At 49.9% G+C, this 26785-nt stretch overlaps 2 protein-coding genes across 5 annotated transcripts in view; both read right to left on the reverse strand.

Moving 5' to 3' along the window:
• The window catches only part of LOC140715821 (uncharacterized), a 207158-nt gene extending 190215 nt beyond the window's left edge, over nt 1–16943 (reverse strand). The window contains exon 1 of the mRNA XM_073028226.1: nt 16795–16943. The gene's annotated coding sequence lies outside the window, so the exon portion shown is untranslated. The remainder of the gene's footprint in view (nt 1–16794) is intronic.
• A 9329-nt stretch (nt 16944–26272) lies between these two features.
• Nucleotides 26273–26785, reverse strand: part of LOC140715822 (CXXC-type zinc finger protein 1-like) — a 35001-nt gene continuing 34488 nt past the window's right edge. For all 4 annotated transcript variants that reach the window (XM_073028243.1, XM_073028240.1, XM_073028239.1 and 1 more), the window contains one exon: nt 26273–26759. The gene's annotated coding sequence lies outside the window, so the exon portion shown is untranslated. The remainder of the gene's footprint in view (nt 26760–26785) is intronic.

A 26785-nucleotide genomic window follows, 5' to 3' on the forward strand; every position in this document is an offset into this window, starting at 1 on the left:
AATCTCCATCAGCACAGTTGCACCACAGGGCTGTGTACTTAGCCCCCGTTCTACTCGCTTTACACCTGTCACTGTGCGGCTAAGCACAACTCCAACACCATATACAAGTTTGCCGACGACACCACCGTTGTGGGCTGTATCAAATCGGTGTAGAGGAGGGAGACAGAGAATTTGGCGGACTGCTGTCATAACAACAGCCTCTCACTCAACGTCAGCAAGACCAGAGAACTGATTGTAGACTTCAGGACTGGAAAAGCAGAAGTCTATAAGCCAGTACTCATCAGAGAATCAGAGGAGGAGGTCAGTAACTTTAAATTCCTGGGTGTCACTCTCTCAGAGCACCTGTCCTGGACCCATCATATAAATATAATTGCAAAGAAAACACGAGAGTTCCTCTCCTTCCCGACACACCGCAGAGATTCAGCATGATTTCAAAAACCTTGACAAACTTCTTATACATGTGTGCTGGAAAGCGCGCAGACTGGCTGCATCACGGCCTCGTACGCCTTTAGTGGAGAATTTTACCACATGTAGTGGGTTCGGCCCAGCATATCACGGGTAACACCCTCCCAACCACTGAGCACATCTACACGATACGCTGTTGCAGAAAAGCAGCATCCATCATCAGAGATCCTCGCCACCCAGGCCGTGCTCTCTTCTCGCTGCTGCCATCAGGTAGAAGGTACAGGGGCCTCAGGACTCACACCACCAGGTTCAGGATCAATCACTGCCCCTCAACCATCAGGCTCTTGAAGAAAATAAGATAACTACGCTCATCCATTGAGATGTTTCCACAACCAATGATCTCACTTTGAGGACTCTTTATCTTGTTATCTCATGCACTCGTCATTTATCGCTGTTTATTTATATTTGCATTTGCACAGTTTGTTGTTTACTGTTTTGTAGATGCGCTGAGTCTGCCCACAGGAAAAGAATCTCAGGGTTGGTGGTAACGTGTGCAAATTTCACCTCATCTGTTCTGAGAAAGGGATGTCTTTCTTTTCTGAGACTGTGCCCTCCCCCGGTCCTAGACTACCTCACTATAGGAAACATCCACTCCACGTCCTCTATCTAGGCTTTTGTTGTATCATGGACCAAAGGTTCTGCAAGCCAGTTCATGACATCAGTGCACTGATGTAGCACACAAAGAAACAGAATGAAGAATTAAGTGTTACAGTTACACAGAAAGTGCACACATGCAGACAGTAAGGTGCAAACCCCATGATGAGGCACAGTATCAGTCGGGAGCCCCTTTTCTTGTGATTGCAAAACCCTGTTAACACTGTTGGAAGTCCAATTCACTGACTTACTGGTGGATGGGAGGGGAGCGAGGACCGGGCCTCCAGCCACGGCATCACCTGCTTTTGGCTGTCAAGGAGAGTTGTGTCGGACCCGGTGCGCCCTACCAGATGCGGTGCAGCATGGCGTCCGACCAGGAGTCGGTGCTGCCCTTCAGTGTTCACTCAGCAGAAGACAAGCTGTATTGTGTTCGACTGTAGACTGCGGCAACATTCATGGACTCAGGGACTTGGGAATTTTCTTGTGTGTGACTGTATTTTACTGCTATCTTATATGTGCTATCTGCGCCTTGTGCTGTAAATGAATGTTGGTACTGTGTTTTGCACCTTGGCCCCGGAATAACGATGTTTCGTTTGGCTGTATCTGTGTGTATTCAGTCTCCCTTTGGTCTCCCAAACTCTGAGTACAGGCGTAGAGTATCAAATGTACATTTAAGCTGGGATGCCCAAGACTTTTATGCAGAGCTGTATTTGACAAGGTGGAGTGGAGAGCGAGCTTGTACATCTGGCGGGAGCAAAGGATGTAGGAAATGATGAGGGTGGTGCGTCGTGAGAGAGGTGTGGGACAGGTGGCAGAGGAGTGCCAGGAGCAGGTGGTGGACTGGGCGCAGACACACCCAGCCCCGAGACACCAGGTAAGGTCATATGATTCCAAACAATTGGTTTATTGATCATTACAGAATGTCTCTCTGGTGCTTCCTAATCCCTCTTCCTTTTTCCAACAATGATTCCCCTCTCCCTGCCTCCTTCCCATTCTCAGTCGACAGAAAAGAACTGTATCAGAATCAGGTTTATCATCACTCATATATGTCAAAAATTTTCTTTTTTGCAGTGACAGTACAGTGCAATGCATAAAATTAATACAGTAGTCAGCCCTCCTTATCCGCGGATTCCGCATGCACGAATTCAACCAACCGCGAATCGCGAAAACCCAGAAGTGCTCTTCCAGCACTCATTGTTCGAGCATGTACAGACTTTTTCTCCTGTCATTAATCGGTAAACAATGCAGTACAGCAACTATTTTACATAGCATTTACATTGTATTAGGTATTATAAGTAATCTAGAGCTGATTTAAAGTATACGGGAGGATGCGCGTGGGTTATTGTGGATCAGGATTTTTAAAAAATCGGAAGTTCTCTTACTAAGTAAGTCGGAACAGGTATATCCAGTATTATTTAGCGTCAGTTAGTCAAGTGTTTGTCTTAATATATAGTATATATTTTACCTTTCTGTGCATATAAAACCCTTAAGAACGTATGTTTCAGCGCCGGGCTCGGGAACGGCCCGAGTTCAATCCAGTGACAGACCGCTCCCGAGTGCGCTTTCCACCGTGCCGGGTTGATGTGGAGGATCAAAAACCCTGTAATTAAACCACTGCGTTGCTTAGTAATAATTGTAGCTTTCATTGGGGCAGAACCTTTCTCACTTTATTCTATAAAATTGTTCCGATCGTTGACTGATGTAGCCTAACGCTTCTCCAATGACCAATGGCTTTTCACCTCTTTCCGATCGCTTTATTATTTCCACTCTATTTTCAATCGTGATTACTTTTGTGAACAGAAACACTGTGGATTCAGAGCTCTGGCGCCGGGTCCTAACGGCCACCGCACTGAAACACGTTAAATAAGGTCTCGGGTTCCACTGGGTCCTAAGGTCCACTGCATTGAGGCAGGTTGAATAAGAGACTTGAGTATCCGCAAAGGGTCCTGGATCCAATCCCTCGCGGATAAGTAGGGCTGACTGTACTGTGCAAAAGTCTTAACACACCCTAGGTCTATATGTGTGCCTAAGATTTTTGCACAATACTGAAGATGGTGAAGTTATAGGAGTCCAACCCTCACACAAAAGGTCCACCTATCACTGCCACGTGGAACAATGGAGAGAAAAGTTTTGCATGCTGCGTATACAGATCGCTTCACCACATTAATGTTCGTACAAAGGACAAACAATAACACAATGCAGAATGAAGTGTTACATAGTCAAGTACAGTGCAGGCAGAAAATCAGGTGGAAGGGTCCGTCGTATCGGACCGTTCAATAGTTTGATAACTGTGGGTTAGAAGAGAGAATGTCTGGGGTCTTTGATTTTTGCTTCACTGAGGGGAGGCTGGTTTCTGTGATGTGCTGAGCCGTGTCCACAACGCTCTGTGGTTTCTCACAGTCACGGGCAGAGTGGTTGTTGTACTGAGCCGTGGTTCATGCAAATAAAACGCTTTCTGTGGCTCATCGGTGAAAATTGTTGAGTGTCAACGGGGACACACCGAATTTCTTCAGCCTCTCAAAGAAGCAGAGGCACTGACGAGCTTTCTGAAGGTTCACAGTACATTTATGATCAAAGTACGCATACATTATACGTATACAAAGTACGTATACATTATACAATCTTGAGATTCGTCCCCCGACAAGCAGCCGTGAAACAAAGAAACCCAAAATTAAAAACACCCATTGTGCAGAATTCAAAAAACCACATCATGCCCATAAGAAAACAATAAAAATAACCCATAAAAAAGACTGAACACCCAATGTGTAATGAGAAAAACATCATGCTAATGGGAACCGCAAGCAAGTAGTGTTTCTGAACTGGAGTCTACAAAGAGAGTCCAAGACACATAGTTCAGTGCAGAGCCGAGTAAATGTTGTGGAGCAGCAATCTTAATTAGCCCATACCTCGCCTTGTGCCCCCACACCGACCTTTCAAATCTGGTCCGGAGCTTAACTCTCCAACCGAGCATCAGGCCTTGCTGCTTCGAGCAGCGATCTGAACCGGCTCGCTCCTCGCCACCCTGCCCGGCAGCTTAAATCTCCACCCAAACGACAAGCTCTGCCGCTTGGATGTGCTGGACTTGGCTGCCTCGATCTGGCCCGTAAACCTCCCTCTGACCATCGCACTGAGTGACGTCGATACACTCTGGGGCTTGGACCCCCACGGCTTCTGTTCAGCCTGCGTCCAATCCTTCATGCTCTTGGCGACAGGCCTGTCGGCTGTCCTTGCCACGTCGAATTGTCTCCAAGTCCAAAGGGAAGTTACAGACTACTGCTTGCGATGACCGCTTACCAGAAAAAGTGTGATTAGCAAAGCATTTAGTTGACATCCTTGTTTCGTCAGCTGCCAGCCCCAAGTCTCGGAGGTTCACCAACACATTCTTAAACCACGTCTCTGACGAGTGGACCAAGGCAGACTATTGGCAACGTTCACTCAAGGAACTGGAAGCTCTCAATCCTCTTAACCTCAGCACCGCTGACGTAGAAGGAGCATGTTGTGTGGAGGTAACTGAGCTAATGACCGAGGTGCTTAAGAGCCTGTTAGACAGGAACGTAAAGGGAATGAATGGCCTGCCCTGGGGCTGGAGGGTAGGTGGCACGGTGGACGGGAGGGAGGAACGGGGCTTGCCACGTTCTGTCTGGTTGTGATCTGTATTGCTTTGTCGAGCACGGTGTGGGGACACTTACGGGCTGCCCCCCCCAACACAAATGACACATCTCAACGAACGCGGGTGTGAGAAGTAAATCTGCAGTGGAAATCTGAGAAGTGCAGGCAGAGTCCGCGGAGGGGAGGCTGGTTTCCCTGATGTACTGAGTGGCACCCACAACTCTCTCCTGTGGAATCGGTGTAGAAAAAGTCCATCAGCCAGGGGCTGGGTCTCCAACAAGGAAGGGAGTACAAGACAAAGGTCCAAATTTGAAATGATTGGCACAAACCCATCAGAAAGAGGAGCACAATTAGGCCATTCAGCCCATCGAGTCTGCTCCACCATTCCACATTGACTATTATCCCCCTCAACCCCATTCTCCCCATAGCCTGACACCCTGACTAATCAAGAACTTATCAAACTCCGCTTTAAGTATACACAACAATTTGGTCCTCACAGCCACCTGTGGCAATGAATTCCACAGACTCACCACCCCCAGGCTAGAGAAATTCCTCACTGTGTCTGTTCTGAAGGGATGCCCCTCTATTCTGAGGCTGTGCCTTCTGGTCCTAGACTTTACCCTCTATTGGCAACGTCCCCCTCGTCCCCACTCAATCTCAATAGGTTTCAACGAGAGCCCAACCCCAGCGAGTAGAGCCGCTGAATCCCTGCAGCTCTCTGACGTACGAGATTGGTTGACTGAGGCAGTTTCAAGAGGGTCAAGATACATTTTTGAACCATGCGGTTTGGTGGTGGGGGCGATGAGGAACTTGTATGGAAGACAGACTGAACAGCGGGGCAGGCTTTGGGGAGGGGTGCGAAGGAAGTAAGTGGACTACTCATCCTGTCTCCTCGTACGCGAGATGGCAGGGTTATCTTGGGGCTGTCACAGCAAGGATGGTGTGGTCGACTGCCCTCCTCTATCTGGAGATAGCATTGCAGACCACAGAAACAGGCCCTTTAGCCCATCTAGCCTGTGCCAAATGGTTATTCTGTCTCGTCCCATCGGCACACACCAAAGCCCTCCACACACCCCCCACCCCCATCCATTACTTATCCAAACTACTCTTCCATGCCGAAATCGAACCCACATCCACCACTCCCACACCACACTCTGAGTGAACTGGTTTCCCCTCAGGTTCCCCTTAAATATTTCAGCTTTCACCATTGTAACCTCTAATCTCACCAAACCTCAGCGAAGGAAGCCTATTGTATACCTCCAAGACCTTGCCCAGTAGGGGGTACCTAATAAAGTGGCCACTGAGTATATTTGCCCATGCCAACCAAGATCCCTCACAGACCCTAAGAAGGATGGACCCAATTTCATTTGGAAATAAATGCTCCTTTACAAAGTTTAAGTAAATGTATCATTAAAGTACATACACGTCCCTACATACAACTCAGATTCATTTTCTTGTGTGCATATTCAATAAATCTATAAAGTAAGAAAGAGCAGCCAACTTGGGCATTCAACCAGAGTGCAGAAGACAACAAACTGTGCAAATATATGTAGCAATAACAATAAATAAATAAGCAATAAATACCGAGAAGACGAGATGAAGAGCCTTTGAAAGTGAGTTCCGTGGTTGTGGGAACATTTCAATGATGGGGCAAGTGAAGCTGAGTGACATTATCCCCTTTGGTTCAAGAGCCTGATGCTGAGGGGTAATAATTGTTCCTGAACCTGGTACTGGGAGTCCTGAAGCTCCTGTCCCATCTTCGTGATGACAGCAGTGGGAAGAGGGGTGGCAGGGGTCCTTCGACGATGAATACTGCTTTCTTGCGACGTTTCATGTAGACGTGCTCAACGGCTGCGGGGAGGGTTTTTACTCATGATGGACTGGATCGTATCCACTACTTTTTGGAGGTTTTTCTACTCGAGGGCATCGGTGCTTCCATACCAGGCTGTGATGCAGCCAGTCAATATACTTCCCACCCCACGTTTATAGAAGTTTGTCAAAGTTTTAGATGTCGTGCTGAATCTCTGAAGTAGAGGCACTGCCGTGCTTTCTTCATAATGGCACTTGTGTGTTGGGTCCAGGACAGATCCTCCAAAATAATAACAGCTAGGAATTTAAAGCTGCTAACTCCCTCCACCACTCTGATGAGGGCTGGCTCATGGACATCTGGTTTCAATCATCTGAAGTTCTATAATCAGCTTCTTGGTCTTGCTGACAGAGGTCGTTACTACGGAACCACTTAGCCAAGATTTTCAATCTCCCTCCTGTAGGCTGATTCGTTGGCACCTTTGATCCTCCCTACGACAGTAAACAAACTTGTATATGGCATTGGAGCTGTGCTTAGCCACACAGTCATAGGTGAAAAGTGAGTAGAGCAGGGGGCTATGCACACAAGTCTTATGGTGCACCTGTGCTGATGGAGATCGTGGAGATGTTTAATGACAATATGGTCTATCTGCAGGAAAATCATTGTGGACACTACCTACCCTTAAAATTGCCTTTTCCAAAAGCTCCCTTCTGGAAAGAGGTACAGAGCTACAAAACAAACACTTAACATTTACAGTACAGGCAACCCAGGTTCAATAACCCGTTGCTGCTTGTAAGAAGTTTGTACGCTCTCTGCGTGACCCTGTGGGATTTCTCCGGTTTGTTAATCACTGTAAATTGTCCCATGTTCCTCTCGCGCCTTAGTTGGCGCCACAGGCAGCAACTTTGCCCCTTCAGTAGCACTTGTCGCTAGCTTGACGCATTCGAACCCTGGAACTTTTTGCCCCAAAGTCCAGTGCAGATGGCACTACACCACCAGTACAGACATGCTTAGGCTGGGATTAAATCGGAGTTTGTTAGACGGCTAACCTGTCTCTAAATGTGAACAAAACAAAAGAGATGGTTGTTGACTTCAGGAGAGCACGGAGCGACCACTCCCCGCTGAACATCGACGGCTCCTCAGTAGAGATCATTAAGAGCACCAAATTTCTTGGTATTCACCTGGCAGGGAATCTCACCTGGTCCCTCAACACCAGCTCCATAACCAAGAAAGCCCAGCAGCGTCTCTACTTTCTGCGAAGGCTGAGGAAAGTCCATCTCCCACCCCCCATCCTCATCACATTCTACACGGGTTGTATTGAGAGCATCCTGAGCAGCTGCATCACTGCCTGGTTCGGAAATTGCACCGTCTCGGATCGCAAGACCCTGCAGCGGATAGTGAGGGCAGCTGAGAAGATCATTGCGGTCTCTCTTCCCACCATTACAGACATTTACACCACACGCTGCATCCAGCATTATGAAGGACCCCACTCACCCCTCAAACAAACTCTTCTCCCTTCTGCCATCTGGGAAAAGGCTCCAAAGCATTCAGGCTCTCACGACCAGGCTATGTAACAGTTTCTTCCCCCCAAGCCATCAGACTCCTCAATACCCAGAGCCTGGACTGACACCAACTTACTGCCCTCTACTGTGGCTATTGTCTTATTATTTATTGTAATGCCTGCACTGTTTTGTGCACTTTACGCAGTCCTGGGTAGGTCTGTAGTCTAGTGTAGTTTTTGTGTTGTTTTACATAGTTCAGTGTAGTTTTTGTACTGTTTCATGTAGTACCATGGTCCTGAAAAACATTATCCTGTTTTTACTGTGTTCTGTACCAGCAGTTATGGTCGAAATGACAATAAAAGTGACTTGACTTGGCTTGAGAACCCAGAAGGACCTACTCCACGCTGTAGGCTCCACCATCTTAAAAGTTTCTTCCCCCAGACAGTTAATCCAATCAACTATCCTGGTTAGCTTTCTCCCCCACCCAGTTCGATTACCTCAGTAAATGTACTGTAAACACTTTGAACCGGTTTTCAGAATGCTGTTTACATTGTAAATACGTGCTGGTATTTATATATTTAAATACATCTTATTCCCCATGCATGGCTCTAAATTTGTTTTGTACAATTCTTTATTCTGTATAATTGTTTAATTTTTTTTGATCAGTAGTGGAAAGGGTGAGCAGTTTCAAGCTCCTGGGTGTCAACATCTCTGAAGATCTATCGTAGGCCCAGCATTTGATACAATTACGAAGAAGGCACGTCAGCAGCTATATTTCACTGGGAGCTTGAGCAGACTTGCTATGTCACCGAAGACTAGCAAACTTCTACAGATGTACCGTCGACAGCTTTCTGACTGGTTGCATCACCGTCTGGTACGGAGGGGCCACCGCAGAGGATTGGAAAAAGCTGTAGAGGGCTGCAAGCTCAGTCAGCTCGATCGTGGACACTGGCCTCCCCACCATCGAGGACACCTTCAAAAGGCGATACCTCGAAAAGGCAGCACCATTAAGGAACTCTGCCACCAAAAACACTCCCTATTCATCAGGGAGGAGGTACACAAGTCTTAAGACGCACACAACGTTCCAAGAACAGCCTTTTCCCTCTGCCATCAGATTTATAAACAGAAACGAACCCATGAATGCTCCCTCACTATTTGTGCACTACTTGTTTGTTTTTAATACATTTTTATTATAATTTATAGCATTTCTTATGTCTTGCACTGTACCGCTGCCGCAAAACAAACCTTACAACGTATGTCAGTGACACCAAAACAGATCCTGATTCTAATTTTATTTCATGCCGCGCCAGCATACCACAGCAATTTTCGAACACACACAAATATTCGCCCAGCGGCCACTTTATTAGGCACTCCCGCTCGTTCGTGCAAATATACAATCAGCCAATTGTGTGGCAGCAACTCAATGCATTAAAGCACGCAGACACGGTCAAGAGGTTCGGTTGTTGTTCAGCCCTAGCATCAGAATGGGGGAGAAAAGCGATCTAAGTGATTTTGACCATGGAATGATTGTTGGTGCCAGATGGGGTGGTTTCAGCATCTCAGATAGTAGTGGGAATTTCATGCAGAAGTCTCCAGGGTTTACAGAGAATGGTGCGAGAAACAAAAACGATAAAAATCCAGTGAGCGGCAATTCAGTAGGCGAAAACGCCTCGTTAATGAGAGAGGTCAGTGGAGAATGGCCAGACTGGTTCAAGCCGACAGTAACTCGAATAACCACGCATTACAACAGTGGTGTGCAGAAGAGCACCTCCGAACACACAACAGGTCGAAGTGGGTGACCACAGCAACATACCCAGTGGCTACTTTATTGGGGTGGGGGGGGGGGGGGAGCTAATAAAATGGCCACTGAGTGTAGTTAAGAACCTTGAAGTGGATGGACTAAGCAGCAGAAGTTCATGAACAAGGAACACATGTCCTGTATGTGGTAAAGTGGCTACTGAATGCACATCAGTGATATTACACCTCACGTTGATACTATTGGTTCCTTAAAGTTGTTATAGCTGGGGGTGGTATTGGGGACAAGCTCCCACTATCTTCTAAATGCTCCCAACGGCGTGTGTCTGAAATAGCCTCTGACAACCAAGTCCAGGCCCTGGCGCTCATGTTCGGCTTAGCGACTAGGCCCGGCGGAACCGTTTCTACCGACAGTGCCTTAAAACCAGTCACTTGTCAGCCATGGTTGACAGCTCATCCAGGAGAAGAAAAACTTTGATCTTGAACAACCACTGCCTTGTGACATCATCACATGCTCATGGGGACAGCTTCAAGAGAGAACCCCTGACCCTGAGAGATTCGGGGGGGAAGAAAGGACTGAGACTGCTGCAGAGACAGGATCCAACACCACAGAGCGGGCAAGAGATCTGAAACCACCTGAAAAAAGAGCAGAGACGAAGGAAGGAAGTGGGAGATGGCCGATGGAAGGGCGTGAACCATCGGCACTGTAACCCTCCCTTCCCTCTGTTCCGCAGCACAACAGGACCTGGGTGTGTGAGAGAGCTGATGGGGAATTCCGCAGGAGGGTTCGCCAGAGCACTGTCCAAAGACAAGACGCTCGGATCCGGTGGCTGCGGAAGGGAAGGCGCTGACTCCCAAAGAATCCTGTCCATTCTGAGCAGCTTGCGGAGGAGGAAAGAATTCAAAGAGAGAGAAAGTGACATGAGGTTGGAGGCCAGTAGGGGAATTCTAGCCCTAATGAGTGGTGTCAGGGAAGATTGCAGGGGGGGGTCTCGAGGGTTACAACAGGGGTCACGGAGATTGGAGTCAGGGGTTCAGACAATGTAAAAAAAAACATTAAAGGAGAGTAAAAGACCGAGAGATGCAGCAAGTCTCTGAGCTCACTTTCTCTGTGCACATGGCGTGCATGCGCGCGTGTGTGTGTGTGTGTGTGTGTGTGTGTGTGTGTGTGTGTGTGTGTGTGTGTGTGTGTGTCTGTCTCTCTCTCTGTGGAAGTGTTTCTGTGTGCGTGTCCCTGTATGTATCTGTGCGTGTCAGCGTCCTTGTGTGTGCATCCGTCTGTGTGTGTTTTTTGCTTCTCGATTTCTGAGTGTCATATGTACATGTCTGCGCCTGTCTGCCGGCCTGTGTCCGTGCCCGTGTGTGCCTCAGCGTGTCTGTGAGTACGTCTGTTCCTCTGTGTGTACGATTGGAGGGAAGGCAGCCAGCCAGCAAGATGGTAATGCCCTAGGGACAGGAAGCAGGAAATGCCTGTGTGTGAGTGTGTGAGTGTGAGTGAGAGAGACACAAACACACACACAGAGACACGCAGCGCGTGACCTGAGCCTCCCCAGCTGGGCTGTTCACCAGGCTCCCGACCGCAGCCTCCCACAGCAAACAGCCCGAGCACTGGGCTCTCTACTACACGGAACAGCCTGCAGGGCTGCGGGGGGGGGGGAGCAGAGGCGTTCAAGGAAGGAATCGGTGCAAGCCACCTCTCCGTGTATGCGCGCTGGCCTCCCGGTGCACACGCCCTCTGCCTGCACACACCCAGTCGTGCAACCAACTGACCTCACGTAGGAACGCAGTCCCATTTGCTAGCAGGGCCGAAAGCGGCCGCTGTGGTTCCCCGCCCAGTAAGGCTTTGCAGTGTCGTTGGTAACTGGAGCAGACAGAGGAAACGCACACGCTCACGGCAAGAAAGTGCGATCCCCTTACAGAGAACGGTGGGAAATGCAGCTGGGTCATTGACGATATAAAGCATTAGACTTTAAAGTCGGAGCGGAGGAAATCAGAAGCGAAGTTAGATCGATCTAAGCACTGGGGCAATTCGGAATGGTCACATACGGGCCGGAACATGGTGCCGGGGTCCAGACCCAGAGCGTATCGATGCGTCAGGGCCCGGGTCCTAGAGTGAGGAACGACCCGAGTTTGGGCAATTTAAAAGGAAGGGTGTTGGGAAGCAGAGGCAAGGGTCGGGCCAGTTTGGTTTGCTGCTTCAGGACATTTATTCCACTATGCGCTGAACTGAGCCTGCTCTACGATTCATGTCCGAGGACCCACTTCCGTTCTAAATGCTGTTCGCTTACTTTTACTGCTTGTTTGTCTTTCTCTCCCACTCGACACACTGGGTGTGTCTTTTTTTAAATGAGTTCTTTTGGGTTGACTGTTTCATGGCTGCCTGTAAGGAGACAAATCTCAAGGATGTACAAGGTATACATTCTTTGATAATAAAAGTACTTTGAACGTTTTGCTTGCACATTCGCCCCATGAACGTCTGTGTGACTGTCCTCCAGTTTCCTCGCACATTCCAAGACGTAGGTAGGGGTTAGAGTTGTCGGTATGCTCTGCAGGCCCCACATCCTAATCACAGGACAACTTTACAACAGATTGTGGGCATGCCATGAGATAAACAGAAAAAGTCCACAGATCCTGGAGCTCCAAAAGAGCAGACACAAAACTCTGGAGGGACTCAGCAGAGTCAGGCAGCCTCTATGGAAATGAATAAACAGTCGACGCTTCGAGCCGAGACCCTCCATCAGGACTGGAAGGGAAGCGGGTCAAGACGCCAAAATAAAAAGATGAGGAGAGGGGGAGAAGGATTAGGGAGAAGGTGATAGGTGAAGCCAGGTGGGTGGGAAAGGCAAGGGCTGGAGAGGAAGGAATCCAATAGGAAAGGAGAGTGGACCAGAGGAGGAGGGGACCCAGGGGGAGGTGACAGAAGAGGTAAAAGGTCAGAGTGGGGAACAGAAAAAGAGGGGCGGGGAGGGATTTTTTTTATTAACTGGAAGGAGAAATCAATATTCATGCCATCAGGTTGGAGGCTACCCAGACAGAATATAAAGTGTTGCTCCTCACCTTTTTATTCTGGCATCTTCTCCCTTTCCGGTCCTGATGGATGGTCTCAGCCTGAAACGTTAACCCTTTATTTAGATGCTGTCTGACCTGCTGAGTTCCTCCAGCATTTTGTGCGTGTTGTTTATGAATCCCTTTTCTACTTTCCTCAATCTCCTACTGCAAGAAGGAAACCAGCATGCACTACTGCATCCCTCGTACTCCACAGCTTCCGGTACCTGACCTAAGATCATAGCCATGGGAGCAGAAATAGGCCATCGAGTCTGTTCCGCCATTTCATCATGGCTGATCCATTTTCCCCTCACAGCCCCAGTCTCCAGTCTTCTCCCTGTATCCCTTCATGGCCTGACTAATCAAGAATCTCTGTCTGAAATATACCCAATGACTTGGCCTCCACAGCTGCCTGTGGCAAAGAGTTCCACAGATCCACCACCCTCTGGCTAAAAAAATTCCTCATCTCCTTACTAAAAGCTCTATCCTCTGGTCTTAGACTCCCTCACCAGAAGAAACATCCTCTCCATCGAGATCTTTCACCATTCGATAGGTTCCAATTAGGCCGCCACTCATTCTTCTGAATTCCAGTGAGTGCAGGCCCAGAGCTATCAAACGCTCTTCACTTGACAAGCTGTTCAATCTCAGAATCATTTTTGTGAACCTCCTTTGGACCCGAGCCAGTTTCAGCACATCCTTTCTTAGATAAGGCGCCCGAAACTGCTCACAATCCTCCAGATGAGGCCTCACCAGTGCCTTACTAAGCCTTAACATTACACCCTTGTTTTTTATATTCTAATCCTCTCAAAATGAATGCTAACTTTGTATTCCTCACCACCGACTCAACCTGCAAATTACCTCTCAGGGAATCCAGCACAAAGACACCCAAATCCCTTTGTGCGTACTTTCACTCCTGAGGATCTTTTCCCTGAGCCGGGCCCCAATGCCCTCAGTCACCCAGGATTCCTTATTCCTGGCAGACTGGCCCCGCACAGAGAGGTGAAGGCGCAGTCCTCGAACTCTTGACGTCTCACCTTTAAGAGCCTCGCACTTGCCAGACGACCCTCTGGCTGCTATCAACACATTCCAAGTAACGGCAGCAAATTCCTCTCCGACGCTGTTAACATCAGAATCAGATTTAGTGTCTGATTAAATCTGTTAGCTGTACGGCAGCAGTACAATACATCACAAATTCATCTCGAAATCGGACGTCAGATTCAGGAAGAAGCTGTTCCTGAATCGCTGGGTGTGTGCCTTCAGGCTCCTGTACCTCCTCCCTGATGGGAACAGTGGGAAGGGGGCCTGGCCTGGGTGCTGGGGATCCTTTATGAAGGACGTCACCTTGCTCAGGCACCGACCGCTCCTTGAACATTTTGCCCTTTTCACCATTTAGAATTGCAACCCGAGGACCGGACTGGTCCCTTTCCAGCTCTCATTTGAAACGGCACAAGGACGGTGAGACATGCGGGCTGCACCCGGATCTCGTTGGCCGTTGATGCAGTACGGCACACTTACACCTCGGCGCTCTGACGTACGCACGTTAAAGAAACCCCGGAAGCACAAGAGATTTAATTTGCAGTATTGTTCCACACAGGCACGGTGGGCCGATCCCTCGGGAGCTTGGTAGCCCGGACGGGCAGAATCACCCGCACCAGAAACACAGCAACACTTAACGGCACCACCCCCCACAGCCCAAGTTGACGCAGAAGACGCAGTTCACTGTATGTTTTGATGGACGTGTGATAAATAAAGATAATCCTTTAAAAACTGAACAGGAGAAATTCTGCCGATGCTGGAAATCCAAAGCTACACACCCACACTCAGCATGAGTGGAAATGGAAAAGGGTCGATGTTTCAGTCCCTTTTTCAGGACCGGAAAAGCAGTGGGGGCGGGGGCAAACACCCAAACAAAAAAGTGTGGGCGAGTTGGGAAAACCTGCTTGAGGCTTGGAATGGGAGGTGGTGGGTGGGAAGAAGGTGGAGTGTGAAGGTTGCTACCCATCGATTCTCAATGCGAAGAGTCTGTCACTGCTGAGTAAACAGCGTCACGTGCAGAAGCCAGTGGGACGGTGTACCAACTCTGTCGTAGCTGAGTTAAGGGGCAGCCAGATTACGCAAGGCCCCAAGGAGACAGGCCCTTCTGCCCACTGAGCCAGTGCTGGCCCATCTACACCAATCCCATATTATTCCCCCGACTTTCCCACCAACTCCTCCACCCCACAAGGATGGGAATTGATAACGTCAGCTAACTTGCACGTTCGTGGGAGGGAACAAGAGAGACTAGGGGAAGGCCAATGGAGATTACAAACTGAGCCACTGTGCTGTCCATCACACCGTTGGTTTAGGGCCAGAGGAGGAAACTTCCCTCAGCATGGCAGCGACACTAGCAAACATGGCCAACACGGAAACCACACCACCCAGAAAACCCATTCCAGTACGAGGGGAGGGGGCCGGGAGACAGAGATGTGCACATGGACGTTAGGACAAGTACACATACAACACCGGGGAGACACAGAAAGCGAAACATTGGACAAGGTCAAAGATGAGACAAGACAGCTTTCCGAGCCTTCGCAGACAGCCCAGGAATGTTTATGAGCTCAGTACACAGCGCCGGGCGAGCATACAGATGACGGGAGGGACCGGGACAGGGGCAGGAAATGCGGTGACAGACACACATCATCTCACTCATTTATCCCCCGACAAGGGTTGTGTCTGCACGCAAGTGACCAGCTGAGTCTGTCAGCTCACATTTCGCACACCATCTCACACTCAATCCTCTTCTCGCTCAAAAACACAGCTCGATGCGACTGGGGGGGGGACGCGACTGGGGGGGGACGCGACTGGGGGGGACGCGACGGGGGGGGGATGCGACGGGGGGATGCGTCGGGGGGGATGCGTCGGGGGGGATGCGACGGGGGGGATGCGACGGGGGGGACGCGACTGGGGGGACGCGACTGGGGGGACGCGACTGGGGGGACGCGACTGGGGCGTGCATCCGGGGCTTGTGACTAGGAAGGGGAAGGATTTGAGCTGTTTTGAGCTAATAACTTTTATTTGCTATTCATCATTACTATGCAGTGATGGACTCTTTGGAATTATTGGTGTATCCCGATAATAATCTCAACTGAAGTGAACTGAGGCAGGTAGGAGGAGAAGGCTGGGGCAAGAGGAGTGGGACGGGGCAGAGGGTGGGCAATAGAAGGGAAGGGCCGCGGAGGAGTAAGTAGTAGTGGGGGGGGGGGGGGACGAGGTGGGCAGGTGCGGGAAGGGCAGGAATCTCGAAGCCAAGTCCGTAGTTGCTCTTTTTTAACTAGTCTCAGGTCACTCCCGGTCTCATGCCATCTTCAGCGGCGAATCTCCCTCTCGCAGCCCATCACCGACCGGCGCCCTCTCAACTCCCCACCGATTGTGCCGCCCCACACTTTTCCACCCACCGGCAAGATCCCACCGGCTCCCCGCGGGCCGTTTTCGCTTCAACCCAACAGCAGAAAGTCCGTGCGAACGCGCAGGCGAATTAACAAAAGAGGAGCGGGGTGAGGGGCGGAGATTGCAGCCGGCAAAAAAAAAACAAAGTGAATACGCGCCGCGGCGATTAAAAGTCAACACTTTGAAGAAGTAGAGACAGACGCGGCGAGACTCGCAAATGCAAACACGAGGCGCCGAGCCGAAGCGGGTCGCGTCTGCAACATGTTGAGGAGCGGGTTCCCGTCACGGAGAGGGAGTGAAACCGGAGGGACACGGGTGGGGGTAGGATACTTTGCGGGTGATTTAACGTGCCGAATTTGCATCGGTGCAACGCACCAATGCATCTATTGCAAAGAGTTTCTGCATCGGTGCATAAGACGCGCAGAGTTTGCACCCGTGCACCGGCGCCGGCTGCAACGGAGCGTGCATCGCAATAGGATTGCGACCGGACCCCGGGAGGGAGAGCGGCTCAACGGGTCAGAGGTCGCGGGACTCCCCGGACAACGGCGAAAGGGAACGGATGGACGCCGTAGGTGTCTGCTGACTGCTTACCTCACGCCGGCCGGCCGGCCGCCAGCGCCGCTCACCGAGTTGCGGGGAGGACCGTCTGCGGAGGTGAGTGGCGAACCCCGCTCCGCTCCGCTCCGGTCCGGTTGTCGTATCCCGGCTACGGCCCCCTCCGACCTGCCCTGACGTGATCACACGTGACCCCGAACGCCCTCCTACCCGCACACGGCGCGTCACCGCCCGAGCAGGTGGGCGGGGAGACTGAGACAGTGGCGGCGGCCTGGCTCTGCTATTGGTCGGAAAACGGGCAAGGGGGCGGGGCAAGCAGGGCGGGCCAGCACGTGGCGCCTGGGGGGGGGGGGAAGAAGGGAGAGTGACACGCGGGAGGGGCGTGGCGCGTGTGTGTTGAGAGTCACCCTGTTGATCGACGTCACCGAGGGAATGGGCGGGACAGAGTGCCAGGAGGCCAATCCATAGCCAGCGACCGGTTTGGTGGCGCGGGGGGAGGGGGGGTTGAAATTACGTCAGGGCACGTGCCGCCCACGATCTGCCCATTGGTCATCGAAGGACAAGCAGCCGGCGAGCTATTGGTCGCCGCGGGAAAAACGGGGACTGGAGCCGCTTCGTGCCGCACGGTCGGGGAGCACGCGGGCGCCAGACGACGCTTAGCCATTGGCTGCCTGGGCTGGAGGGCGCGGTTCGCCGAGCCAATAGCACGACGGAATATACGCCTTCCCCTCGCTCCCTCGCGCGGCTGGTTGTTCCCTCAACCCCTACCAGCCTTGGGGCTGTTCTTCACCATCGCACCAACTGGGAAGCTACCTCATCCAGTGATCTGTGCCTCGATGGACACTCGCTCAACAGCCTGCCCAGAGTGGGATGCTCCCTCACCACTCATCATCCAGTGATCTGTGCCTCGATGGACACTCGCTCAACAGCCTGCACAGAGTGGGATGCTCCCTCACCACTCATCATCCAGTGATCTGTGCCTCGATGGACACTCCCTCAACAGCCTGCCCAGAGTGGGATGCTCCCTCACCACTCATCATCCAGTGATCTGTGCCTCGATGGACACTCGCTCAACAGCCTGCCCAGAGTGGGATGCTCCCTCACCACTCATCATCCAGTGATCTGTGCCTCGATGGACACTCGCTCAACAGCCTGCCCAGAGTGGGATGCTCCCTCACCACTCATCATCCAGTGATCTGTGCCTCGATGGACACTCGCTCAACAGCCTGCCCAGAGTGGGATGCTCCCTCACCACTCATCATCCAGTGATCTGTGCCTCGATGGACACTCGCTCAACAGCCTGCCCAGAGTGGGATGCTCCCTCACCACTCATCATCCAGTGATCTGTGCCTCGATGGACACTCGCTCAACAGCCTGCACAGAGTGGGATGCTCCCTCACCACTCATCATCCAGTGATCTGTGCCTCGATGGACACTCGCTCAACAGCCTGCCCAGAGTGGGATGCTCCCTCACCACTCATCATCCAGTGATCTGTGCCTCGATGGACACTCGCTCAACAGCCTGCCCAGAGTGGGATGCTCCCTCACCACTCATCATCCAGTGATCTGTGCCTCGATGGACACTCGCTCAACAGCCTGCACAGAGTGGGATGCTCCCTCACCACTCATCATCCAGTGATCTGTGCCTCGATGGACACTCGCTCAACAGCCTGCACAGAGTGGGATGCTTCCTCACCACTCATCATCCAGTGATCTGTGCCTCGATGGACACTCGCTCAACAGCCTGCACAGAGTGGGATGCTCCCTCACCACTCATCATCCAGTGATCTGTGCCTCGATGGACACTCGCTCAACAGCCTGCACACAGTGGGATGCTTCCTCACCGGCGCTCCCAGCCCAGCGAGCTGGATTATGGCTCATTTCCTTCCCCTGTTGGTGGGAAGCTCCCTCACCGCCCCTCCCACACCGACACACTCCGTCACACAATGGGAAGCCCACTCAATGCCCTTCCTGCAATGGGAAGGTCTGCCCCCTCCCACAGCAGGGTACTCACTCACTGTCCCTCACACAGTGAGAAACTCCCTCACTACCCCTCAGCAGACTTCCTCCAAGGAGGAGGATCTTGGAAAGATGGCTCCAGTGTGTCTGCATTCCCAGCGACTTCTACCAGTTGGTCCACAACCACCATGTCTTCCTTTCACGGTGTTTGGAGGTTCTGTTGGAGTCTGTGATCTGCAGTTCAAGCTACAGTTCTTGGCAAACAGTGGGTTTTAGGATCGGCTGTGTGTCCGAGTGCTTTGTTATTTCCGGGAATAACCTGGAAGACGAGCGGCCCCGTGGACAACCCGGATCCTTGCAGATTCTGCCGACTGAAGTGTCGTGGGATACAGAACATCGAGACAGACGGCCTTGTAATCACCGGCTGCTGTCTGAAGAAGGCCACTGTACTCGAGCGATTTCCCCCCCTCCCTTTGGATGGAGAGTGACAGCCTGTCCGTCTGGGGGGCTTGGAGAAGTTGAAGCGGAAGATTGGAACAGCAAGTTACTGGCCTCCCACTCTCATTGTTGTGGGAGCGACCTCTCTCTCTGTCCATGGAGAGAGAGAACCTGTCTGAGATACCAAAGTGTTGGGTTATGGACTCTAGATCAGGATCTCTTTGAAGGGGGCTTTTGCTATTGCTTGCATGGTGGAGGGTAGTGGTCAGTGCTTTCGCTGGTGCAAGTGGAGGAGAGGAGATGCTTTTGCTGCTCTTTGTGTGAAGTGAGGGGTTTCAGGGCTTTGGTGTTTCTATCATTCACTCTATGGGGGTTTCTTGTTTTATGGATGTCTGTGAAGAGTAAGAATTTCAAGTTGTATACTCTGATATTAAACTGAACATTTGAACTGTAACCCTAACTTCACCTTTGCCTTCGTTACCACCAACTCAACCTTAAGTTATCCTTCAGGGAATCCTGCACCTCTAATGTCAGAATTTTCTCTCTGATTGATTGGAATACAACATGGATTGCCCCTTGAGCAATCCCCCAATTTAACCCTAATCACAGGACAATATACAGTGATCAACTCACCTATCAACTGATACGTTCCTGGACTGAGAAGAGGTCATCGGAGCACCTGGAGGAAACCCACGTGGTCACGGGGAGAACGTATAAACTCCGTATGAGATGTTAAAGGATAATTTGTCCTGTTGACTTGCAGGAAATTAGATGCTTTTAGGTGATTAAGTGGTCTTTATCAAGTACTATTGAGATGTTACAGGCTTAATTTGTCCTGATGACATGCAAGAATTCAGATTTTAATTGCACACATTGTTCTTGGGTGAATGACCTTTGCTTCTACTTTAGGTGCTTGATATTCTGTAATTACGTCCACACTACACCAGATAAATCCGTAACTGAAGCTTTTTCTCTTCATTTTTACCCTCCGTCCACACTAAACGGTGTTTTTGTCCCCCGAAACCGGAGATTTTCAGAAACACTGTCCAGGGTGTGTAATTTTGAAAACACCGGAAGGGTCAGAGCAGTGTGGACGGGTTAACTGGAGAAATGTAAAAATGCTGTCGGGACGTACCGGAACAGATGCTGGCGGCAGCACGCAATTTCATTGTTTTCTTGAACGCAACCTAACAATTTCAGAACAGACGGCAACAAGACTGAAGCCAGAAGAGTTAGAAATGTACTCACCAAATACTTTGACCCATGACTTACTGAATAAATAAGTATACTCACTTTGCCCTGTTTTCTGTCCTTGCTCGTATGAAGGTGGTTTACCTATTTATGCAAGTATTTCTCTGACAATAGATGTGTAACAACCTAGTGTAACATTGTATGGAAATACAAGATAATACTGATGCAGACATGCTTTATACATTTAACAAGTTAATTAATACATTTAACTCTGTTAATGCAACAGAGTTAGTCAATTTTTCAATGTTCGTCATCAGCCGGGTCATACTATCCTTGAACTCCCTGTCAGTTGCCTCCATACGCTCCAGTATTTGTTTCTTTTTAGTTTTAATTCCTCCTGTGCGAGAGCCAACAGCTGCCCGTCGTTTTAAGTTTTTATTGTCTGTAACTGAACAAACACGTACCATTTCTTACACAGCGAGATTCGATACCAAACGTGTCGCTTGTTTTCGGTAGATGTGTCCTGCGCATGTGCAGTAGGAGGAGATTCGCCGAAATCTCCGTCTCAATGTGGACAGAGATATTTTCAAAAACACTTGATGTGGACACCTATCGTTTTTATGCGAAACTGGCATTTTCATAATTATCCGGTCTAGTGTGGATGTGGCCTGTGTCTCGTACTATCACTGTTGCCAGGCATGTAACTGTGGGGGTAGCTAAGACTTGTATTTTGCATACATGACTATTGTGTAAAACCCTATAAAAAGGGAGGACTGTACCCTTGTCCAGAGAGCATCGCTTGACAGGACTCCGCAAGCACTGCAAAGTTTGTTAAGCGATCCTCCGGGAAGCTTGTACTTGCTTAAATAAAGAATCGTGGCCACCCACAGAAGTTGGCGAATTGCATTTGTATCAATTGTGTAAGAATCTCAAGAAAACGAACCGACATGACACGTACAGACAGCAGCGGAAATTGAACCCGGGTTGCTGGTACTGTAAAGCGTTGTGCTAACCATGACGTCACTGCACCACATCCCTTTAGGTTGCAGGCTGACAGGTCAGTGCCAGCTCCACGCAACAGGTCTTCAAACACCCCTGAATCTCAGCAGATGCAACATAGGTCCCGTTGCCTCCTCCCTCCCCACTGTCCTAACCTTCTGTCCAGATGCGGCAGCCTACAGAAGTGAGATAGGTCAACGGGTTGAGTGGCGCGATGACCCCCCCCCCCCGCCTCACATCTGCAAAACTGAAGAGCTGATGGTTGACTTCAGGAAGAAGGAGGGTTGACTATGCCGGTCTACAAAGGACGATTGCACTGGAGAGTCAACAGCTTTAAATTCCTGGGCATTTACATATTGGATTACCTGTCTTCCCAAAACACAGATCTGGGAAGACTTTGGGGCTTAAGGTGGTTGTGCTTGTCACCGAAACTAACAAACTTCTACAGATGTCCTGTTGACATCACGGACTGGTACAGCAATCCGAATGTGCAGGAAGCTGCGGAGTTGTGGTCTCAGCCTAATACATCAGGGGCACATCCCTCCCCACCATTGGTCATATCTACAGGAGGCCTTGCCTCAAGAAGGCAATGTCCATCACCACCTTGTAAAAATTATATGTAATTTTTAATCCAAAGTGGCGCCAAGCTGTGACCTCTATTAATTCACGGCTCAGATTTTTTTTGTTTTTTAAAATTAAAAAAACATTTTTAGGCTTGTAAGAATAGTTTTGGGGACAGGGAGGAGAGCTGGCTGTCAGGTTAGGATTTATAAGTCTGGTTGGAGTCTGAGTCTCCGCTCTCCAGTCGACGTGGTCATTGGACATCTGTGGCCTGATATCAGATGTGGACAAAAGCTCCCCCCCACCCCACCAGGTTAGCAAGTTGTCAGCAGGTTCTGCAATCGGAGTTCTGATGTCCCCCTGGGCTTGTGAATCGGTGAGTCCAGAGTTCGAGGCCCAGTGTTCAGTGATCGGTGTGACCCGGGATCAATACCGAGGGTCGAATCAGAAGTCTGGATGTCAATGCCCGTTCAGCGGAGCCAAGTCTGCTGTGTCTGAAAGCTGAAGTCTGTGTCCACTGGAGGCTGGAGCCTGTCCTGGTGCTAAATTACTGTGTGTGCGTGCAGGTGGGAGGGAGAAACGAGGCTTGTGTTTGCAGTTGCTGTTGTGTTCTGTGTTGTCCTGCCAAGCACTATGGGCATGCTATGTTGGTGCTGGAATGCGTGGCCAGCAGTACGGACTGTCCTCAGCACACCCCTGGGTGCGTTGGCTGTTAATGCAGATGTCACATTTCTCTGTACTCGCGGCAAACTTGTTTTAGTTTCTCAATTTGTTTTTTTCTCTTATGAATGCCGCTTATCTGATTTGACACGCCTGTGATATTGCCGCGAGCAGGTTTTAAGTAGCACCTGTGCAGGCATGTAGTCAAGTATGCAACGATAAACTCGACTTTGACCTTGACTTGAATCACTTTGGTCCAATGTAGAGCACTGCGTTTCCTGCTGATGCCCTGGTTCCCTCTACCTTGGAGAAATCAGACACTGATTTGGCGATATGGAAGCGTAACACTTTACAACACCAGCGAGCGAAAGATCAGGGTTCAACTCCCACCGCTGTCAGTAAGGAGTTTGTACCTTCTCCCCGTGAACGCTTGGGCTTCTTCCCCACAATCATTACGTTTAGGGTTAGTGAGTCATACATATGCTGTGTTGACAATGGAAGGAAGGCGACACTTGCAGGCTGCCCTCAGCACGATCTTGATGCAAGAGATGCTTTTCACCTGTTTCGGTGTACACGTGACAGGTAAAGCTGATCTTTTAAGATCTTTCTCTTTGACTGCTTTGCAGAGAGCACACGTTCAATCTGCAGAGGTGACTCCTGTGAATTTTACAACCAAATCCAACCCAGTCCTGATGAAGGGCCTTGGCCCGAAACGTCAACTGTTTATTCCCCTTCGTAGATGCTCCCTGGCCTGTTCCTCCAGCATTTTGTGTGTGCCAACTAAACCTTGAGGATTGGCACCTCATCTCCCATCTGGCAACGTGGCAGCCCGCAGGAGGCAATATCAGAGTAGTTTAGCACAGGAACATCATCTCTGTTCTGGCTGTGATGCCAATTTTACTCACACCCATCTGCACATGGTCTACATTCTTCCTCTGTCTGCTTGTTCGAGTGCCTGTTGTATCTGCTTTTACCAACACCCATTCATTCCATAAGACCATAAAACACAGGAGCTGAATTGGGCTATTCGGCGCAGCAAGTCTGCTCCACCCCACTCCATCATGGTTGATTTATTTCCCCTCTCGACTCCACTCCCCTGCCTCTCCCGATAACCTTTAAGGCCCTGACTAATCAAAAACCCATCAACCTCAGCTTTAAATGTACCCAATGACATGGCCATCTGTGGCAATGAATTCCACAGATTCACCTTCCTCTGGCTGAAAAAATTCCTCATCTCTGCTCTAAATGGACGTCCTTGAATTCTGAGGCTGTGAGGACTCCCCCACTATACGAAACATCTTCCATCACATCCACTCTATCCAAGCTTTTTGATATTTGGTTGGATTCAATGAGATGCCTCCTCATTCTTCTAAACTCCTGTGAGTGCAGACCCAGAGACATCAAATGGTCCTCATACAGTGACACTCGCGGCCCACCCCAACCTCCATAAGTGTCACCATCCTTCCTACCCGGGCTGCTGATCATTGATGCAAAATAATGCACCTCATTGTATGTTTATTATTCAATGTATATGTGACAAATAAAACTAATCTTACTTAATGGCACATTTCACTTCTTTTCGACATGCAGGTGACAAGTACAGGTCATCCTTCTGAGGGTAATCTTTAATCTTTGTCTCCTGTGATGATGCTGCAGGTAAGCTTTTCTCTGCACCTGTGGACACGTGGCCTTGTGCACTTTGACATTGGAGAGAGGGTTTGCACAGGTGTGATGGGCTGAAGGGACTGCTTCTGTACTGGATGATCCTTTGACCAAGACAATGGGTTCCGGTTCTGATATCAAGAAAGTCCTTGGGCGATAGATCTCCATCAGTGAAAGGGTTAACATATATCGATGGCTTTGAGCCTGCACTCGCTGGAGGTTGCAATGAGGAGGGATCTCATTGTAATCTATCAAATACCGGAAGGCTCAGAGCGGACGATTCCTACAGCCAGGGAGGCTAGGAGCAGAGGGATGTCCATTCACAACAGGGATGAGAAGAAATGTCTTAAACTGGAAGGTGATGAATCAATGGAAGTCAATGCCACAGACGGCTGTGGAGGCAAAGTCATTGGATATATTTAAAGCAGAAGTTGCTAGGCTCTTGGTTAGTCGGACTGAAGGCAGGAGGATGGGGCTGAGGGGTAAATCAGCAACGATGGTGGAGTAGACTCGATGGGCTGAGTGGACTAATTCTGCTCCTGTGTCTATGGTTTTGTAAAAGGAGCAAGAAGTCTGGGTCTACCTGGGAAAGCTGAACTGGGTGCAAAGACAGATTACCTACAGAGGCTGCTATAGTTGGAGACGCCCAATCTCAACTGTTGAGCTAAGAATGTCTTTGGAACTACCAGCGTTTTTGACAGCTTCTCTCCCTGCACACTTTCACAGAATTAATCCCAAGAGCAGGGCAAGATCCCATCTGCTCTTGGCTTCAAGGGACCACAAAATGATGCCTGCACAGCCTTGCCCGGATGCTGCACAAGAACAGGCCCTTCAGCCCAACTCAGCCATGCTGACCGAGGTGCCAGTCTCTGGAGCAGCAGAGGCTGAGGGGAGACCTAAAAGTTAGGGAGACCCAATAGAGGTTTATAAAATTATTAGAGGTATAGATACAGTAGATGGTCTCTTTCCCCAGAAGTGTCATGTATTTTGAGGGGTAAGTTGAAAGATGTGAAGGGGCAAGTCTTTTTGTTAAAATTACAGAGGGTGGTGGGAGTACGGAATGGGTTGCCAGAAGGTAGATAAGATAGTGGTGTTGACGAGCTTTGAGACCATGGGTTCCCAACCTGTTTTTATACCATTAATCAAGGGGTCCATGGATACACATTAGGAACCCCAATTTTCAACTGACACATACCTGCATGGGGAATGATGGGACATGGACCATGAGCAAGCAGAAGAAATTTAGTTTGTACGTTATCTCCATGACTGTGTGGGTTTCCTCCGTGTGTTTCAGTCCGTCCCCCCCCCCCCCCCCCCACCCCCGTACAGTGCAGACACATCGGTTGGTTGGTTAATCGGTCATTTTAAGTTGTTCCGTCATTAGGCTAGGATTAAATTGGGGGATTGCTGGGCGGTACGGCTCAAAAGACCAGAAGGGCTTATTCCATGCTGTATCCACAACAACAAATAAATCTCTTTAATCTCTTACCATCAGGCAGGAGGCACTGTAGCTTTAGTACAATCACTGTTAGGACAGGAAACAGCTTCTGCCTCCGACTACTGAACTCCGAGACCACCCAGGTCTTGTGACGTATGAAGCACTAGTAGTTTCGTACTGTTTACTTTTTAAACTTGCGTTATATATGTACCCCATCATTCTGAAGAAGGGTCTCGGCCCAAAATTTCGACTGTTTATTCATTTCCACAGATGCTGCCTGACCTGCTGAGTTCCTCCAGCATTTTGTGTGTGTTCCTTTGGATTTTCAGCATCTGCAGATTTTCTCATTTATTATTTATTGGTTTATTTGTGGTAATGTTACTTCACCACAACGTGCTGTGTGTGTGTAATGTGTATTGTGTTGTGCACGTTGGTCGTTTTGTGGGGTGGTAACCGTGTGTGCGGCTGAATGACAATAAAATCGAACTTGATTAGGCATCAGTGTTCAGCACAGACAGGGTCTGTTCCCTCGCAGCCACAGACGGGAGCACAGATTACATTGCCTGGCCCTGGGCTGGTACAGCAGTGCACAGCTCGACTGGAGGGTTAAGAAAGAGACAGGCACTTGTTTTATTCAGGATACAGGACAGCGAGTGCTGCCAGACGAGAAAAAAAACACACGCAGTTTACAGTCAGGTTCTGTACAGGCCTCAAGCACCCGAGGGAACTGTGGAAACTGTCTGGTCTGGGGGAGGAATGAGGAGAAAGTTTCTTTCAGTCCTAGGCACGTGGGAGGCACGGTTCAGCCTGCTCAGATAACCACGTGGCGACGCAGTGACGGAACGCCTTCAACTCCAGCGCGACATTCCCTCAGTCCCAGCGACTCCCTCCACAGTAAATGGATAACAGTTCTCATCCCTCTGGAAAGACGTCGAAGGAATTTTTAGTGGGCGTGGGTGGGAGAGGTGCTGCGGGGAGCTGGTCCCGGGTTTGACGACGTGGCAGGGCAACGACTCCTCCCCAGTGAGCTCAGCAGCGCTGGGGCGAGGCACAAGGGTCCACATTTCATCCAGGCATCTGGTTACAGCACCTTCTGCAAAGTTGACAGGTTGGGGTCAA

The sequence above is a fragment of the Hemitrygon akajei genome, chromosome 24 (assembly GCF_048418815.1).
Source record: "Hemitrygon akajei chromosome 24, sHemAka1.3, whole genome shotgun sequence".
Taxonomy (NCBI): domain Eukaryota; kingdom Metazoa; phylum Chordata; class Chondrichthyes; order Myliobatiformes; family Dasyatidae; genus Hemitrygon; species Hemitrygon akajei.